The sequence below is a fragment of the Triturus cristatus genome, chromosome 12 (assembly GCF_964204655.1).
Source record: "Triturus cristatus chromosome 12, aTriCri1.1, whole genome shotgun sequence".
Classification (NCBI taxonomy): Eukaryota; Metazoa; Chordata; class Amphibia; order Caudata; family Salamandridae; genus Triturus; species Triturus cristatus.
Window position 1 is genome coordinate 98,378,681 of NC_140595.1, and position 20,896 is coordinate 98,399,576.

Below are 20,896 nucleotides of genomic sequence, written 5' to 3' on the forward strand. Positions count from 1 at the left end.
GGAGGAGAGAGTTATTGCTTCTCATCGATCAGGCACTGCCCGCTTTTTTGAATTTGTTTGAAAGGTAGAGCGGGGTCTTTTGATGGAGGGCTTTGTGCGTAATGCAGGCCAATTTATAGGAGGATCTGCCGTCAATAGGAAGCCATTTAAGGGTCTTTAGAGCCGGCGAGATGTGGTCAGAACTTTTGCAATCAGTTGTAAGCCTAGCTGCTAAGTTTAAAACAGATTTGAGGGGGGCCAGGTGAACTTTGGGAGAACCGGAGAGAACGGCATTACCATAGTCGATTTTCGAGAGGACTAGGGATTGTACAACTGATTTGAAATCTCTCGCTGGAATGAAGGGTTTGATTTTTTTTTTTTTTAAATTGGAGCAATGAAATGCCCTGCGCCACTTGCGGAACTCCGTGTAGCGCAGCGGATTTATTTTTTGGTCACTTTGCAAACTCCGCCCAGGCCTAATGACTACACAACATCTTCCTTCAGACAAACACGGTCATCGCTTCCCTGGCATTTAACATGCTGCAGAGTAGGGGTGATGGAATTTCCAAATGGTCCTACGTTTTGCAAATCACCCTCCATATCAAAGAAGTTTACCAGCAACTGAAAAGGAATCTTGCTCTGAGAAGTATTTCCGGGAAGCGGGGGTTTCTTTGCTGGAACTAGTGTCAAGGAGATACTCCTCTTTTTAGTGTCGTTAAGTTAATGTTGGCATCATGGGTGGATGCATCGTCTACACACAATGGAGGGGGGCAAAAACAACGGTGGCTTTGTTGGCAACTGAGTGGATTCTGCTGCCCATGTCCTCGCCAGTATTGCTGATGGCAATGGCGTAGGCATGAAGAGAAGCTGATATCGTTAACATCAGGATGGGAACAGCAGTGTCCGTGGTCGAGGGGATGTGGTTGACAATTTCATAGATTCTTTGGCTTTGTGATGCACCCCAGGAATCTATTTTGACATCCAATCCGTTTTTTTTCCAGATTTGTTTAATGACCTTTAGATGAAGGTTATTTAAATGATGATAGTAGATTCATCTCAGATTATGTTTAAGAGACACCTTTTTACGCTTAATATTTTGTTGTTTTATGTCTAGAAGTTGTTCTTTGAGAAGATTCCTCATCAGACTATATTTGGTCACTGTGTGCCTTTTTCTGGAGACATCTAAGTGAGCTCTTCCCAGATGTTCAGTTTTTTTTTTTTTAAAGAGATGTTTTGGCAAATTTTGCATTCCTGTGGTATATGCTACGTGTGAGGTCTGTGCATGCAGCCAGTATGTGAATCATACACAAACATATCTTCATGCATAAGGCACCTACCCTGAGGAGGACTTTCATTGGGGATTCAGACACTATCTTGACTCAAAAAGATGTTCCTGAAAATCACCAAGAAAAAAACTCCATAGGCCCAGGTGTCAAATGTGCCTAAGGAGTAGTAAAGCAGAGAATCAATTATGGCCAAAAGTTTGGTTTAGAATGATCTTTGGCCAAACTATGAGAGGGACTGCCCACCCCATGAAATACGGTAGATACCTGAAGTCTCTGGGGCAGTGGTGGTCACTGCATTAGCAAGTCAGTGGCTGAAGTTTGGGTCTTTTCTAATGAGGTGACTGGGTTACTAAACTATATGGCTTTCATATTGTTTCTAAAGGAATTTTCGTTGTACATGTATGGAAATGTTACTGTGGGAGTTCAACCTTGACGACGTGGGATGATTCAAGCATGTGAATCTATGAAAGATCCTGTGCTAGAGATGTGAAATTACAGATGATTTTGTGGCTGCATTCGGGGAACTAGTTCTATATGTAATATGGGTGCTTATTTATCTGTGGTTTTGAAGGATCAGTTTACAGTCAATACAAATAGAATTATACAGGGAATGTTGTGGATCCGGAAAGCCTGAACACGGGATGAGGATATTAGTATTGCAAATGCTATAGAGAAGTCTCCTAAAAGTGTAAAAACAGCCTTTGGTGAAAGGCTGCACAGCAGAGGTCTTGGGACTATGCAGTGAGGAGTGTGTGAGAACCACTACAGAGAAAAAAAATGCTAAAATAAATGGTGCTATTCTTGTTGCAGTAGTACACATTTTGCCAATTTCGAATTCTATCCTGTTCTAGGAATGTGCCATTTCCCATAGGCGTGCATAGATAGGAAGAAGGGAATCGGGAAGGGGAGTATGCCAGACGTTGCAGTGGTTGGAAATAAAGAACAACGGAACATGGAGCAAACAGGTACTTTTAAAGGCAGGTTAAAAAACAGAACCACCCACTGTTCAAAGGTTGTACAGGACTCCCTGCACATCATTCAAAAGAGAAGAAAAGAATGTCTGGGGCAAGTGTTCTAAAACTTCTAACTAATGTGAAGCACTGAAAGCACCTTATGTGAAGAGGGATGGTGCAGATAAGGAATCATCCTTCTCGAAAGAAGACACAAAGGGCTCTGAAGCCAATACAGCCATCCTGCTGAGAACTTTGTAAGATAAAGTAACACTAACTAAAAAAGCAGAAACAAACTTCAAATCATCGGAAGACAAAAATTCAAACAAATACAACAAATTGCAATACCAAAATCCAAATCCTAAACTAGATGAGGATCATGAAGCGTGGCAACGAAACCGATTAAAATCATGCCCAGCAAATGCATTTTACAGAGAAAAATATTCACATTTGACGTTCCACACCTGCCACCAGAAGGCCCTTGCAGAACATAAATGGATATCAGAATTTAGCAAATAAGAAACGGAAGAATGGCATTTGCCATGGAACAATGGAACCATTAACACGCACTGTTTGTTCTATGGCAAACAGAAACTATCCATATATTAAAAAGGTTGGGATTTCTAGTTGACGAGTTTGGGAATTGTTTAGAAACCTGGCCCTTTCTAGAATAATAGTTGAGATGTTTAGGCACAGTTTCAAAACCTAGTTCTTTCTACAAAAACAGATGACAAGTTTATGCTCAGTTTCAAAACAAGGTCGTTGAGAGGCACTTGTTAGAATGTCTGGCACACGGATGGGGTAAGTTGTTAATGACCAGGTATTGTAGTCATAGATCTAGACAGGAAGTGAACAATCCCCAGAAACTGGATCAGAAAAAAAAAGAGAAATATGTGCCTTGACAGGATTCTGTGAATTGCAAAATTGCCTCAGGATCAGTAGATTCAGATAAACATATTTAACAAGCATTGGCAATTCTAATAGATCTGGCTTATAAATGCAAGTGCCTCTTCAGCTCCTGATGAGTTTAGGAACTCATTAAGAAATCACACATGCACGCTGTCGCTCATGCTTACACTCATAGATCCATTCACCCACCAACTGACTCATTCTAGCTTTCACACAATTACCCTTCAGCAACAAAACAGACATCACTAACGCCATCGCAGACCACATTGTGCCCAACGCCCTCGCCTCCACGGACTACATACTGCTAGGAAACATGAATTTCCACCTTGACAACCTCAGCGACCCCAACTCTACCGCCCTCCTAGACAACCTCGCCAACATCGGGCTGAAGCAACTCGTCACCACCCCCACACACAAGGCGGAAAACACCCTCAACCCCATTTTCGCTGGAGGAATCAACATTCACTTCAGTCACACCACGCAATCCCTCTGGTCGAACCACCACTGCGTCTATTTCTCCTTCTCAAAACCCACCGCATACAAGCCAACGCCACACTCCACGCAGATACTGGAGCAAGATCACCGAGGAGCACCTAGCCTACGCCCTCTGCCGCACTCCTCCCCCACCACAACTGACGCCAACTCTGCAGCTAATGAACTCCACAAATGGACCGACGATTGCGCCAACACGCTTGTACCCCTCCAGAACGCCAACAGACAACACACCACGAAAGCCACCTGGTTCACCATGGACCTCCGAGAATCCAAGCGCTCATGCCGACGACTCGAGAAAGCATGGAAGAACAGCAATACACCAGAAGGACGCACCATCTACAGGAACGCCACCACATCACACCACCAACTCATCAGAGCTACAAAGAGGAACTTCATCCAGGACAGAATCCACTGCAACTCTCACGACTCCAAGAAACTCTTCACCATCATACAAGAATTCACCAAACCCTCCCAGCGAAACCTCTGACGTCCCTCCCTCCCAGGACCTCTGCAACAACCTCGGCTCCTTCTTCCACCACAAGATCAGAGCACTCTACAACAACTTCGACGAACATGACCAAGGAACCGATCCAACACCCTCCACCAGCAACACCACTCAGCCGACCCTCCTCGCCTGGACCCCAATCACCACAGAAGACACCGTAAAGACCATGAGGAGCATACACTCCGAAGCACCCACTGAGCCCTGCCCACCACGCATCTTCCACAGGGCAGCCCCCACAATCGCACCAGAACTATGACGGACTTTCAACTGCATCCTCAAAACAGGCACGGTCCCCGATGACTGGAAACGTGCAGAAGTCTAACCCCTCCTCAAGAGGCCCATCGCAGACCCTACATACCTCAAGAACTACAGGCCCATCTCTCTCCTCCCCTTCATCGCCAAAGTCACCGAGAAGATTGTTAACATCCACCTAAAGAACTTCATAGAATCCAATGACATCCTTGACACATCTCAATTCGGCTTCCGTAGCAACCACAGCACCAAGACCGCCCTCCTAGCCGCCATGGGTGACATTCGCACACTCCACGACCAAGGTCACACCGCAGCCCTCATTCTACTACACCACGCAGCAGCCTTCGACACCGTCTCGCACCGAAAACTAGCCGCCAGACTACAAGAAGCCAGCATACAGGGAACTGCCCTAGACTGGATCCGCTCCTTCCCCGCTGGCCGAACACAAAGAATAAGACTCCCACCCTTCCTCTCCGAACCTACAGAGAACAGATGTGGAGTACCCCAAGGATCCTCCCTCAGCCCCACTCTCTTCAACATCTACATGGCCCACCTCGCATCCATCGTCAGAAAACACGGACTCATAATATTATCCTACGCCACGACACTCAGTTCATCCTCTCCCTCACTAAGGAACCCGACATCACCAGGAACAAAATCCAGGAAGGAATGAAGGACGTTGAATCCTGGATGAGCAGCAGCCGGCTGAAGCTCAATTCGGAGAAAACAGAATTCCTCATCCTCGGATCCACCCCCTCCGCGTGGGACGACACCTGGTGGCCCACAGCCGCTGGCAACCCTCTCCCACCCACTGACCACGCCTGCAACCTCAGCATCATACTCGACTCCTCCCTCACCATGATCCGACAGATCAGCGCTGTATCCTCCACACGCTTCAACACCCTCCGCATACTCCGCAAGACCTTCAAATGGATCCACCGAATCCAGGAATACCATCACCCACACACTCATCACCAGCAGGCTGGACTACGGAAACACCCTCACGTTGAAATCAACAAATCTCTAGTCCACAAACTCTAGACTGTCCAGAATGTCGCAGCCAGACTCATCCTCAGCATCCCACGACAAGACCACATCACCCAGCACCTACAAGACCTCCACTGGCTCCCCGTCGAAAAAAGAGTGACCTTCAAACTGCTCACACACGCCTACAAAGCCCTCCACAAAACCAGACCCCAATACCTCAACAAAAGAATCTCCTTCTACGCCCCCAAGAGAAACCTCCTCTCCGCAGGCCTAGCCTTGGCCGAAATCCCCCGCATCCACAGAGCCAGAACGGGAGGCATATCCTTCTCCTACATCGCGGCCAAGACCTTGAACAAACTCCCCCTCAGCATCAGACGAAGACCCACACTGCAAGCTTTCAGGAAGAGCCGCAAGACCTGGCTCTTCGGATGACCGGAGCTGCCCGAAAAAAACCCTCCACCCAGCACCTTGAGACCCTCACGGGTGAGTAGTGTGCTCTATAAATCTTTGATTGATTGAACAGACATGCAAACTCACAAACCACATGGTAGGCAATTGAAAAGACTAACGGTAGAAAATAATGCCACCATCTAAAATTGATGTGCATGTACCTACAATACAAAAAAAAATGTAAACATAGCTGTGGGCCTTTGTTCTGGAAAAGTATTGTATATAGTGTGTAAATGCATTAAAGTTCTAACGCAGCAGTCTCGTTTAAAAGCACCGCGATGGCCACCTTGGAGCATTAAGAATAATGTCCCATCATGTACAATACCATTACGAAATGGACATTTAGTAAGCATAGTACTGGGTGGCTATCTTCAAATGCTAAAGTATATATTGTATTCACTGTTGTACTGCTCCATGGTGGCCAACATAATGCTTCTAAATATAGTGGCTATCTTGACTCGTGAAGTAATGACACTCTATAGACAATACCATTCCAAGATGGCAGTCCATTTTAGAAATAGTGGTCACAGAGGATGCAGCACACTGCAGATAAAGTGAACTTCAAGTGAGGAGCCTGGTAGATCTGTTTAGGTAGCTGCAGGACATGCTTAAAAAGCAAATAGAAGGAGAAAATAAAAGAACAGGGATCTATAAAGTAAAAACATAGAAAACTAAAGGAATAGCCCTTGTGCCCAGACACTGAATCACAGTCATTTTCATGTGGGTGTGTGCATTTGATCAGGCAAACAGCTGTTCCTCACACGACAATAGCGACAACTGAAGAAATGGTCTACTACATTGCTCCATGCAGTGTGCTGTCATGAGGAGAAGCATTATGTGATTCACACACTGACAGAAGGCTGACCAAACGACCCTCTATAAATATGTATATGAATACAGAGGTTTCTTCAGGAAAAATAAATTCTCATTACAAGGGCCCGGCAGACCATTACAGCTGCCAGGCTCTTCTAAGAGGGTTGAGTAAGGATTATTAATGTGCAATTCTACTACTTTCAGGATTTATTAACCCCTTCGATGCGCATGACGGAGCGGTTCCGTCATGCGCATCGGTTGCGCTGTGTGTATGACGGAACCGCTCCGTCATGGCCCCGCCCGCGCAATAGAACCTTCAGCACAGCGCGGTAATCCGCGCCGTGCTGAAGGGGTTAAAGGAAGTAATCAACAGCAAAATGTTTGCTTAATACAGTAATCTGTGATAGTCCTTGTAAGAAAATATCTCTCTGCTCACATAAACCGAGTGTAATAGCATCCATCCTTATAGACCCATTGGCATTAACATGATTTTCTAAATGTCTTTTGAAAAAATAAGTCAAGCCTGTTGCCTTTGGTGTAATCTTTCATGATAAACAGATCAGACTTACTGCATCCGTCATAAAACTTTTCCTAATGACCCAATCTGGTCTATCACTTTCATCAGTGGCTCATCACATGACCAACTCAGGCTTACAATATTGGGCATAAGCTTTCCTACAAGGTAACCATCAAAAATATAGTCCTAAAGTTAGAAAAAAGTACAATATTAGACTTGACAAAACAAGATACAACTCTGAAAATCGATTTTTACTGTGTAAATAATCTACCCACAGGGTTTTGCTGGAGATACAATTGCGAATCTCCTATTACCATGACTAGTGAATCTGGATTTCATTAAAGACACAGAGTCTAACATTATGCATAATCTTAAGGCACATTGGCTTTACAATACTCTTAAAGGCACATTGGATTTACAATACTCTCAAAGGTACATTGGCTTTGCAATATGATTTTCTCAATAAAAACGAGGTCTACTGCCTTTTTGCAATAAGCAAATGAAGCCTGAAACCTTGATCAATGTTCGACAATATAATCATCTCTGTTTTTTTTTTTTAACAGTTTTTATATAGCGCAAACTCCACCCTAAGCGGTTGGACCGCTTTACATGAGCACCAGTTGCATTACACAAGGACACATTTGGTTTTGGTAGCCACAGGGAGATTAAATGATTTGCCCTGAATCACAGGATGTTACGCGGACGCCGAGATTCGAACCTGGTTCCCCACCTCCAAAGTCGACAGCAAGCTTTTCCACAAGTCAAAAAAAGTGGAGCACAATCACTTTAACATCGCAAGCACACCACCTCTGCCCCGTTAAAATCTCTATTCAATGGAATAAGTATCCAAGCGGAGTCACAGCCCCAATCTCTGTAGTCATAAAACTACAAATATACAAAATGTACATAAGTATAACTGGCAAACCAATACACAACTCCTAAAATGCCATAATAAGTCATCTGAAAGTGGTAATATTCCACCCTGAGAGTTTGTCACAAGGAGCAATCCGTAGCAGAAATACCTTTCTACAGGCTTTGACACACCACAATGGCAATCCACCCTTAAAGGGGCATTGGCTTTCACATATGCTTTTCACAATATACAAGTCCGTCTTCTTGCTTTGTTATATCTTTTCATAATAAGTGCATCAGGCCTATAGCTTTGATCAATGGTTTGCCACTATACCAACTTCAGTCGTGCTGTGTGTAAGTGTGAACTTTCCCAGAAAGCAAAACCTGCAATACAAGCAATCTTTTTCAGAAGAAAACTTTTGACCAATTAAAATCTACTCTGGAAAATCAATACATAGGTGGAGGTCCAGGGACTCTCTAACTAGTGCTTCTTAAAGCTCGTTCTGTTGATGACGTAAGAAAGAGTAAGCGATGCTATTGGCCTGACTAGGCATGGCCATGGTGGAGAAGAAAGACTGTTATCCGCAAAGCAGCATGTGAATCGGCTCCAAGGAAATATTACAGACGCATAAAAACTCCAACACTGCCATCTAGTGGAGAAGTATGCACCCGCACATCGATTGGCTTTCCCGTAGCAATAGTATTTATTTAATTTTGTTCTTTAGCCACAATTTCTGTTCTTTTCTCGCTCAAATGCACTACTCTAGTGCATACATTCTTTTAACAGATAATATAAAGCGTTATTAAAAGAATACAAATTCAAAAAGAAGTGGGACTAAAGACCCAGAAGTTAAAATAAAAATAAAATGCTTTATACATTCTAATCCTCGCGAAAAAAAATAGCTGGTCTCAGGAATCCGCAGAACAACCTTAAGATATTACAAACGCCTAAAATGTGTTTGAAGTAACTATATGCACTGGCCATCGACCTTATGTTCAACGCTCATAGATTAACATTTCCATCAACTATGGGAGAAAGAGAAACCTGAAAGGTTTCACAGGTTGGGGACAAAGAGTCCAATTCATAAAATAATGTAAAAGTACAATAGTGAGCAAAAGCTATTTGTTCTGGTAATCGGACAACTGTGTCAAATACACCAGCCAGAGAACAAGTGCACCACTGTGAAAAACTCACATTGAGCGGCATTCATATTAAACTCTCCATTTATTGTACAAAAATCTTTCTCCAGTTTTATTATTGTCACCTAGACGTCACAACTTTACTTTAACATGAAAGAAAGGACAAGAAAGAAATCTGTTACTTACTTGTAACTCCAGTTCTCCAGCATTGGTATCTTTCATGTATTTATATGCCTGAATCTATAGTAAATTTAAATAGCAGTAAACAGTGTTAAAACAGCCGTAGGCCTCAACAACAGTGTTTGTTTAGTGCCATATCCACCTCATTTGAAACAACCTGAACCTCAGCCAATGAGGTGGAAGTGCCAGCTCTCTTCGTCCTAGAAGCCACCATAGCTCAGATGTCATAGCACTAAGCACTAGTGTGAGGAGAATATATAATACATTAGCCTCTGACCAGAGAGGATGGAGGGTTCTATGTGAATATAAGAAAGATACAAACATAGGAGAGAGAACTGGAGTTACAGGTTAGTAACTAATTTCTTCTCCAGCATTGGATCTTTCATAGATTCACATACCTGAATCAGAGAAGTAAGCAGTATATGACTCTCATAGTAAATACAAGAAAGGTGGGAAGCAAGCTCACCTTTACTGAAATAGAATAGGAAGAAGTGTCTGTCCCACAGGCTTCGGTGCTCACGTCAAAGCAGCAGTGATTTGTGAATGCGCACTGCTTGTCTGCAAGGCTGATGCCTCGTAATGGCACACCAGTGAACAGTGCTGCCGCCATAACCATGTTCCTGGTGGAAATGGACCTTATCCCTGGAACGGATCCTTGAGCTTGTTATGGCAGAAGGTGATGCAGTCTATTAACCAATGTGCTATTCCCTGTTTGGAGAGGAGCTGGCCTAATCTAGACTGGCTGATGGACCCAAACATCTGGCCAGAAGTGCGAATATCTTTTGTTCTGCTAATGTAAAACGCACTGCAGCTGCGTACCTCAAGTGAGTGCTAGGACCTCTACGCTGATGACGAGGGATTTAGAAAAAATGATTGCAGAATAAAGGGTTCATTGAGATGCAAATCAGTAGGAGCATTTGGAATAAACTTCGGAATGGTCCATAAAAGGACTTTCTTTGTGAAATGGAGGTAGGGTTCTTTTGAAGTAAATGCACCTATTTCTTCTACTTATGGCACTGATAAAAGGACCAACAGAAGCGACGTTTTCTAGGAAAGGAGCCTCAAATGTGCTTTATGAATGGGTTTGAACGGAGGCAACAGGAGTTGGGTCAGGACAGTATTTAGTTCCCAGGATACCGGTGAACGTCATAACAGGAGGAAGTCCCTTCATAAACTGGTTTACAAGTCTTTGTGAGAAAAGTATGGGTGAGTTGTCTTCTGTTCTCCGGAACCGTGAGATTGATGCCAGATGAATTCAATTTGAGGAATATTTTAAACCATTATTTTCCAGACTTTGCAGATAAGGAAGTATCTGATGAGGAGTTAATGTTTTTAGAGGGAATCCCTTGGTGTTGCACCAGACACAAAAACATTTCCATTCGACATTGTAAGTTCTTGTGGTAGTCGGAGCAGGTACTATGGTGTGAACCTCAATGACGGAAGGTCCTGATACAGAAAGCCTTCTTTGTGCCTGCACAGTAGCTTGGGTTGTATCTTCAATGGTATCGAAGGGCATGTTGAATGTTTCAAGAGCTCTGTGAATCAATACTGGCAAGGCGGGGCTAGGGAAATGAGAATCAGGGTACAGTGACCTGTCTTTGCTTACGCCAAGATCCTGGGGATCAGGGCAAACAATGGAAAGGCACAGGCAAAGGCGCTGGACTATCTGATCATAAAAAGGCATTACTCCGGGATCCTGTTTGCCAAAACCTGCTCGCATAACATAACATTTCTAGTTGTACCTGGTGTCAAACAAATCCAGCTGTGGTTGACCCCATCTATGAAAGATGTAATCCACATGGTCTTGATGGAGCTCTCATTCGTGATAGTCCGATAACGTTCAACCGAGTGCATCGGTTTGATTGTTGCTCCATCCAGGGGGGTGCTCTATGGCAATGTCCATGTGATGGGAGATGACCCAGTCCACAGTGGCTATGCCTCCTCTGACAGGGGGCAGGACCTTGTTCCTTCTTGTTTAGCGATGTAAAGCATCAATGTTGTGTAGCCTGTTCTTATGAGGAGATTGCTTGGCCTGCCAGCCTTGTGAGAAACGCTGGGAGAGCCGTCCTTATGGCTTACAGCTTCAGCACGTGGAGCTTCTTTTCTACATTCGACCATAGGCCTTTGGTCAAAAGCTCCTGCATGTGTGCTGCGCAGCCTTCCATGGACACATCTGTTAGGACCACTCTGTGCAATGAAGGATGGAATGAAAGGCCTGCATTGAGATTTGTAGGAATCCGCCACCCTAATACTTCTTGTTTTAAACATCTCGTAACCTGGACTGTGTCGTCCCCCATACCATGGACTTTCCTCCATTGGCTGTTCAGTTCTTGTTTGGGGGGAGGTTCTCATTCTGAGTCTGCCATACGGTATATAACCTCTGCATAAGGACATCAGGCCCTGCAGGGATTTCGTTTGTCTGACTGTGACCATCTGTTTGACAGAGAAGGTCTTCGCCACAGACTGAAGGTCTCCTAACCTGTCCATTCAGGAACAAATTCCTCCCCACTTGTTTGTCCAGTATTGCTCTCAAGAGCTGCAGATTTATGTAAGGTTCTGTTGATGAGTTGTCAATGCTCAGTGTATGTCCTAGTCTTTGTAAGAAAGATATGCAGGTGAACGTTGAAGCATTTGACTTTTCCTTTGATGGAGCTTTGACAAGCCAGTTGTGTAAATACAGATATGTTTAGTTACCCTGATGACTGTGATAAGCAGAAACCAGTGTAAGGCACTAGGTGAAAATGCAGTGATTTGAGGATGAAGGGGAGCGCCTTGAATTGGTATTGATGCCCTGTCACTGTAATGCAAAGATATTTTCTGTGCTTTCAGTGTACTGGGATGTTAAAATACCCACTATGAAGATCCAGGGACGTCAAGTAGTCATTACCTGAAGCATCAGAAGAGCTTCTTGGAGCGTTATCATATGGAAGGTCTCCTTTCTGAGAAACTTGTTGAGTTCCCTGAGGTTCATGATTGATCTCCATTGACCGGTCTTCTTTTTTACTGGAGTACAATTGTTGATTTCACTGGGCCTTTTGAGCTGCTTCATTTTCTCCACTGAGAAGGAGTATTTCCTGTTGCAGCTTCCTCAAATGAAGTTGATGTTCTTGGCTGAGTGGGCAGGCTGAACGTTTTTGTCGAAACTCTAAGCTATGTCCCAATCAAACAATCTGCCTCACACTACGGTTCGTTGTAATTGAATCCCATGTGAGGGCAAAAAGGGAAATTCTCCACCCTATCTGCTGAAGCGGTGTAAGTGGGGGCAGCTGAGAGAAGTCAGATATGTTTTTGGTTGCCCTGCGGATGTGATTGGGGAGCACTACTTTTTCATGCAAAAGATCTGTCATCGTTTTTTCTTCTGTTGCTGTTGGATTTATATAACTCGTACCCAGGTTGTCCTGGAAGGAAACATGGACAGGTTTGAACTCTGTACTGTTGGAAGCCTCCTTTATACGTCTGAGACCTTCTTGAGTCACCAAAAGGTGTGAAATCCGATCAGCGATATTGAAGGGATCCCAGAGATTTTGCTATATCAGTATCGGTCTTAATATTCTGCAAAGTTTCATTGACACGCTTGCCAAACAGGGGAGCCCCATCAAATGTCTAAAATCTTAGCTTGTACTTCTGGACGGAAGGCAGTGGACCGTCGTCAAAAGTGCAGTCTCAAAAGGGCATCTACTACCCATGGGGAGAGGATGTCGCCTAACGGCTAGGGTGGTTCACCTCAAATCTGGGGAACCAGGTTCGAGTCTCGGCAACGATGCTCAACATCCTGTGATTCTGGGCAAATCACTTAATCTCCCCGTGCCTAACAACAATTATTGTGTCCTTATGTAACGCAGTTAGTGCTCTTGTAAAGCACTGATAGCCGATACCTTCGGGTCAAGATTGCGCTATAAAAAACACCATAAAAACAAAGCGGTGAAAGTCTGCATTAGATACGTCCATAGCTGTGTCAATAACAGCCATTGAAATTTTTGATCCTTCTTTGACTATTGTCTTAGTAATGTCTTCTATATACTTCAGTATGAGGTCTATTAGCGGAGAGATATCATGCCACATCTGGCAGTAATAGAGGTCTACAGTTGCTAAGGCGTTAGCGGCTTTGAATGATGTAACCACTATGGAGTCAACTATCCCGCCCAAATTGTCGATGTGCTTCCCATCTCTAATAAGGGAGTGCAGAGGAAGGCTTAATTGGGTTGTTCAATATTCTGCACAGTACAGTGGAGGCTGTAACAGAGTCTAGCTTTGGACGGCCTGCAAGGCAGGATGGGGCCGTGTCAGTAGCCTTTGCATTTCTTTTCCAAACAAGACACCAATGATGGTACTGTGGCCAGCGTTTTCATTACTTTCAGTCCTTCAGATCAGATAACATCTAGTATAGGAATTAATTGCATAGCTTGATGTGATTGTTCCTTGAAATCATATAGGATGTATTGTTGTTCCTGTCACGACTTGCTCCCTGCGTTCTTGTGTCCACCATCAGGAGGCTGAACTGTGGGACTATCCAGTGTTCTAATAAGCTTCCAGACCTTCCCCTTCATGTACATACTGGCTTCCAGGCCTTTGGACTCTACTTGGAAATGGCCATCCATTTCCAATCCATGCCGGGTTTTGTGGAAGCCAGCCTGCTCATGCCGGAAACTCCATTACCTAGAATTCCCTGCTCACTGCTTCGTCTCCACCCCTGCAGACCAAGGATGGGTGGAGGAATTCAGCTCACCTGTGGCTGGATGCTGCTAGCCTGCTCACACCTGATGCATGTGATTACTGTGAGCTCTTTTAAGCCCCAGCTCCCTTCAGTCCAGTGTTGGTCACTGTAGCTGTGTTCCAGTGAGCCCGATCCTTGTTTCCTGAGCTTTTGATATTCCTTGATTCCTGAGCTATAGCCATTCCTTGTGCCTGAATTAGCACTGCCTGCAGTGCAACCTTGTTTCCTGAGCTATAGTTTGTCTTTGTCCCTGGGCTTCAGCTATTTCTTGTTCCTGATGTGCACTGCTTGCAGTGCTATCTTGACACATTGTTTCCCGAGCTGTAACTATTTCCTGTTTCCTTGAACTAGCACTTCCTGCAGTGCTACTTTAACTCCTGAGCTTTAGTAATTCTCGGTTCCTGAACCAGCACTGCCTGCAGTGCTACCTTGACTCGAGCCTTAGCTCAATTCTTGTTCCTGCCCCAACACTGCCTTCTATGCTACTTTGTTTTCTTGATTTCTGAACCTGCACTATTCTAGTATACGTGTGTAGCCTCCCCTTTTGTATATCCTTTTCCAGTCCCTGCCTTTCTTCCCATTTCCTTGGTTCCAGTTCCTAGTTTGCTGTCTTTCTGTTCTGCTGTCTTGCTTCTGTTGCCTTGTATGTTTGTTACCTGCTTTCATCCAGCGTGCCCTGTGATTTCCTTCCTTTCCTGTTAAGCACTCCTCCTTGCTAGCTCCTTGTCTATTGTGCTTGTATTTAGTTCTACCCCCTTGCTGTTACTGACTTGCGTGTTCCTGTTTGGTCGCCAGGATCCGTGGGCACTGCTGACGACCTAGGTGGTGTTTCTTGTTCACTGTGAGTATGGTCTTTGAGTTACAGCTCCACAGACCCTGCCTTTGCATGCATATCCTATATGTAGGTATTTGCAGTCAGTATCTGTAACAGCAATTGTGGGTGAGAAACTTACTGAGCTTCAGTGTTACCATGTGGAGCTCCTGAGTGCTTTACCCCACACTCCCCTTTATTGTTAATGTTGTTTCATATATATGTCTTGCACATTCATCCTGGGTGTAGTTTTTCTGAATGCTAAATTACTTCATAAGTGCCTGTCCTTTCTGGGTCTTAGCCATCTTGTTCACTTTTACAGGCTTCCCCTTTGGATCCCTTTTCCTCCCCTGACTTCCTGTGTGATCCTGGGCAACACTGTACTACTCTTTCTGTGTATATTTTCTACCTAGTCCCCAGTCCTTGCCCAAGTCTCTGACTGTGTTCTCGATATAGTCCCGGACAGAATGACCAACCCACATTTCAAGGGTCACTTGTGAGGCTTCTTTGCGTTCAGTTAGCTATCATTTCTCTGTTACATTTGTGTGAAAATATTGAAGGTGTGTCATAATGAGAGGTTTAAGAAAGAAACACACCAGTGCCTTATTTAAGTTTGTGCAGGGCAGTCCACCAGTGCCCACCAATGTGAGGGAGGCATTTAGTGCCTACTGTACAATTTGAGAATGTTCGCCCTAGAGCTGAAACAATGAACCCTCTTATGAGAAATGGACATTTACGTTCTGAATATTTTACTCATTGGCTCTCAAACACCTCCTTGCCAGGTCCAGACTTAATCTTCTGTTCTGATCCAGATTCAATTTATGTGACAGCATTGCAAAAAGAGAATTCTACCTTACTCAGTTTGCTGAACAAGAATTCATATTCTCGCATGGCAGCTGACAGTGGTGTTAAAATACAATGTTCAACCACACAACAAAAGAAAGAACAGATGCATTGCATAACCTCTGTTTTCCATTCAAATAATGTTACCCAGTCTTGTTGTCCAGTAAAGGGACCTTGTTAAATACCACATTAAAAGTAAACAATCAGTTTAACAAAAGAGAGAAAAGACTTACTAGAACACAGGTGGCTAATAGCCAGTTTGAACAAAATCCAAGGTTTAGTGCTGTTGCTTTTTATCAAGTTGCCAGGCCTATCGCTGTCCTAGTAGAAAAGGATCTAGTCTTCACAAGGTAAAATTAAATCTAAGATTCTGGAACTACAACAAGAGCATACAACGTTTCAGACCCTGTTAAAACACTATAACCCAGAGTTCAAGTGGGAATCTAAAAACCCCTGTACTAGACTACTTTTCTGAATCTATGTTAGCCTCCTTACAAATGGAAAATGAAACCTTGCGCTCCCTTTTGTGTTACCCTCAGAGCTGGTCTCGCAATTGTGTGAATAATACTGTGGCTGATCACTCGGCTAACCATTCAGAAAAGCCATAGTACCTTTTCTCACAGTGCAGTTAATGAAAGTATGTGTTTGAAGTCTGAATTTTCTAACTCCTCTGGTGTTTTGTCTTCTAGTGCTAAATTACATCCAGGTGCTACATCTGGGATGTGTCCCTCCACTTTTCAGGAACCCCAAATGCCAGGCAAAACAAAAAACATCTCTTTGCTTTCTTTTCCTGGTAGTGACGTCAGTTCTATCTCAGAGATAACCCGTAGACAGGCCATTGACATACAGACAAAACCTGAATCAGTGACCCACATAATCCCGGATGTGACAATATCCTGTGACTCAGACCATGCTCTTGATTTAACAGCTGTGACTGAAGTCAATCTCCTTGCTGAGAAGAAACAAAATCCTGACCTCTTGTTTGCTCCCTTGCCTTTAAGCTCAACACAAATTGAAAAGCCAGGAAATGATAATGCTCTATGCTCCGATGCATTTGTACCACCTTGTAATGCTGAAGAAAATGAAAAGATCTCCCTTGACCAAGTAAACTCTGGCCTATTTCCTATGACTAAGAGTTGTGAACAGCCAAATGGTAAAGGAAGTCTGGTCATCAGAGACTTCAAGAAAAGCACTATTCTGAGCTATCCCGAAGAAAGAACATCAGTGTGTTTTAATGAGCCACGGAACTGTGAACATGTCACTATTGACAACAGGGAATCCACTGTTCATGGGCAATCGCCATTCCCAGAATTTAAAGTCTGTCATCCTTGGACCTCTCTGCCATCAGCCGGCCTGCTGCTTTCAGAGTCCTCAGCCGTCCTGCGGCCTTCTGAACTTCAGTCTGCAGTCTGTGTGACATCTGAGCCCGAGCCTGCAGCCTGCCTGCTATCTGAGCCCGAGCCTGCAGCCTGCCTGCCATCTGAGCCCGAGCCTGCAGCCTGCCTGCCATCTGAGCCCCAGCCTGCCTGCCATCTGAGCCTGAGCCTGCCTGCCATCTGAGCCCGAGCTTGCAGCCTGCCTGCCATTAGTCCCGAAGCCTCCAGACTGCCTGCATTCAGAGCCCAAGCCCACAGCACACCTGCCTACAAAGTCAGAGCTTCCAGCCTGTGTGACTTCTGAGCCAGAGCTTCCAGCCTGTCTGACTTCCGAGGCGGAGCTTCCAACCTGTGTGACTTCCAAGCCAGAGCTTCCAGCCTGTCTGACTTCCGAGCCAGAGCTTCCAGCCTGTCTGACTTCCGAGCCAGAGCTTCCAGCCTGTCTGACTTCCGAGGCGGAGCTTCCAACCTGTGTGACTTCCGAGCCAGAGCTTCCAGCCTGTCTGACTTCCGAGCCAGAGCTTCCAGCCTGTCTGACTTCCGAGCCAGAGATTCCAGCCTGTCTGACTTCCGAGCCAGAGATTCCAGCCTGTCTGACTTCCGAGCCAGAGCTTCTAGGCGGCCTGCCTTCCGAGCCGGAGCTTCCAGGGGGCCTGCCTTCTGAGCCGGAGCTTCCAGGCACCTGCCTTCAGAACCGGAGCTTCCAGGCGGCCTGCCTTCAGAACCGGAGCTTCCAGGCGGCCTGCCTTCCGACCTTGAGCCTCTGGCTTACCTACTTTTTGACCCTGCACTTCCAGTTTGCCAGCTTTCAGAGGTCTCAGCAAGTATACATTCAGAGACTGAACCTCTAGCATCAGAGACACAAATCTCAACATTTAAGCCTCCAGGACCTGGGTCTCCTGCATACCCGCTTCCAAAGCCTCCGCATGCGAGTCTTCTGTAGGTTTTCCTCCAGGTCCAGAACTTCAGGTCTGCTTCTTGTCACCTCCTTTGTCTTCAGCCAGCTTGCCTTTGAACTCTGTGCCTCCTGCCAATCCGTTATCTGCTTTTGAGTCAGTCAATCTTCCTTTGTTTTCAGAGTGCTACTCTAGCCTGCCATTGTCAGGACTTCAAACACCTTTAAGTCAGGCTTCTAAGCCCCTGTTACTGGATTTGGCTCTTCAGGTTCTGCCTTCAATACTGCTGGTAATTTTCAGCCTATTGTCCTACCCTCCAGAACAGCACAGTTTTCCCACAGTCCTCTGGTATCTTGCACTACATCTCTCAAGGAAATGAACTTACTATTTAGGAGCAAAGGTTTTGACTATAGTTCCAGATTCCGGGAGCCGGTCTTTGGAGGGGGTGTACTGTCACGACTTGCTCCCTGCGTTCTTGTCTCCACCACCAAGGAGCTGAACTGAAGGACTCTTCAGTGTTCTAATAAGCTTCCAGGCCCTCCCTGTGCATACATATCCTATATGTGGGTATTTGCAGTCACTATCTGTAACAGCAATTGTGGGTGAGAAACTTATTGAGCTTCAGTCTTACCGTGTGGAGCTCCTGAGTGCTTTACCCCACACTCCCCTTTATTGTTAATGCTGTTTCATATATATGTCTTGCACATTCGTCCTGGGTGTAGTTTTTCTGAATGCTAAATTACTTCATAAGTGCATGTCCTTTCTGGGTCTTAGCCATCTTGTTCACTTGTACAGGCTTTCCCTTTGGATCCCTTTTCCTCCTCTGACTTCCTGTGTGATCCTGGGCAGCGCTGTACTACTCTTTCTGTGTACATTTTCTACCTAGTCCCCAGTCCTTGCCCAAGTCCCTGACTGTGTTTCCGACATAATCCCGGACAGTCCCTGACAGTTCCATGGAGGTCATCGGCAGGTTGAATTGTTTAGCCGCTCTCTCTATTAGTGTATGAAAACGGGCTAGGTCATCAAGAGGGGAATCCAGTTGGACGGGGGACTTGTCGCCTTCCTTAGATGCCACGTAATCTTCCCATTCAGCACAAATCAATCTCCTGGAGCCTAGGGGGTGGAGGTGGCGGAGTAGGCGGTGGTGGAGGTGGTGCTAACAAGGGATGCCCACTGGCTGCTGAGGAAGTACTCTCTGAAAGCTTTCCATCATATGTAGCATAGTTGTTAGAAAAGTCACAGGCAGGAGGACGGTTATATGAATGACAAGGATGTAGTGGCACAAGATCCTATGGCTGGTAAACATACTTGTGGTGAGCACTGTCCTCATCTAAGACATCTTCCTCAAATGTTGCCACATAATGGACATCCAGCTGAGTGGGTCTTTAAGCAGTATCTGAGGCATCTTTGTCACTACAATCTCATTCTAATTAAAAGTCTAGAATTTACATAGAGAGAGACTCATAGGCACTGGAATGGGTGAAAATGTGAACGGTGTGGAAAAACTGTTGTCTCTATTGTGGTCCTCGATGGTATCGATGTTGAGCTGGCATTGACAGGGTTGTCGTAGATGGAGTGAACGTCCGCAGTAATTACATTCTTGGTGTTGTAGTCAACTGTGTTGTCGTCGATGACGATCTATTTGTGATTGTACTGGTGACGGTGACAAAGGTGACAATGGAACCGTCATCAATAACGTCGGTGTTCAATTTCGACGTAGTCATCGGTGGAAATTGGATGTCAGTGAGAAGGTCCAGAGAACTTCGTGTTTGGAGAATTTCTCTAAGGAACCAAGTGTTTGTGTGTGAGGAGATGGCTGTAGAGGCTGTAAGAAGAAAGTCCAGCTCTGCAAAGTCCACGTTTCCTTTTTTACACTGCCTTTGTGAAAATACTTGGAGGAGCACTTTTCGCTGAATCACCCGATGAAGAGGGGGCATTCCTATGGGCTGGAGGGTATTTATTCTTCTCTAAGAACTAAAGGGTCAATCTTCATTCTCCGTCCTTTAGAATCTTAGGTAGAAAGGTACTACAAGTGTCACAGCACATCGGGGACTCACAGTCTGACATAGGAGAACGATTCAAGCATGTGCAAATATGAAAGATCCAATGCTGGAGAACTGGCATTGCTACTTTGCTGCAAAGATTGGGATGAAGTACCACTAAGGGTACATTATAAGTCATGAGGTGTTCTGTGGCGATCATCATTCATAACATTCATTTCAGAATAAAAAATTCCATAATACATGCACATCAATCCAAAAAGAACATTTATTATCATATAATATACATTGTGAATAATTTAGAAATAACTATACTATCAATAAAATAAAAAAACACAACACAAGAGCCCAAATTGGATGGCTTGTAAGCAATGCAGAGTCACACGTTGAGGATGTGTATCACACAGCAGAGGCGATGTGAGGTCCTGGTGTGGAGATTCCTCGCTCAGTAGCAGTTCCAGGAAGCTGTGAGGCTACATAGTGAGATCCTGTGTTGTTGTCAAGGATGCCATCAACGAGGGATTTGCGATACGAAGTCCTGTATCGAAGATGCATCGGGCATTGTCTGTTAATAAAAAAGTTGTGGGGCTTGCGATGCGGAGTCTGTTGTTGTCGAGGATGCTGTCAGCGAGGGGCAATGGCAGTTTCGATGAGTTGTGGGGTTGCGATGCGATGCGAAGCCCTGCATCAGGGATGCGTTGCGCAGTGGTTACTATGCAGTTTTGTGAGGCGATGCGTTGCGCTGCATCTTTTCTTCTGGGACTACAGCTGGGCTACCAGAACACCATCAGGCCCACTTCCAAGGGTACAGGGCTTAGGTAGCACCACTTGGGAGCGCAGGACTCACAACTGGCAGAGTCCAGGTGCTAGGTTCAAGGCTGGAGCCTGTTCTGGCTCTGATCAGGAGGCCCGCCGACTAGCTCTTGGAGTCACTCTTGTGG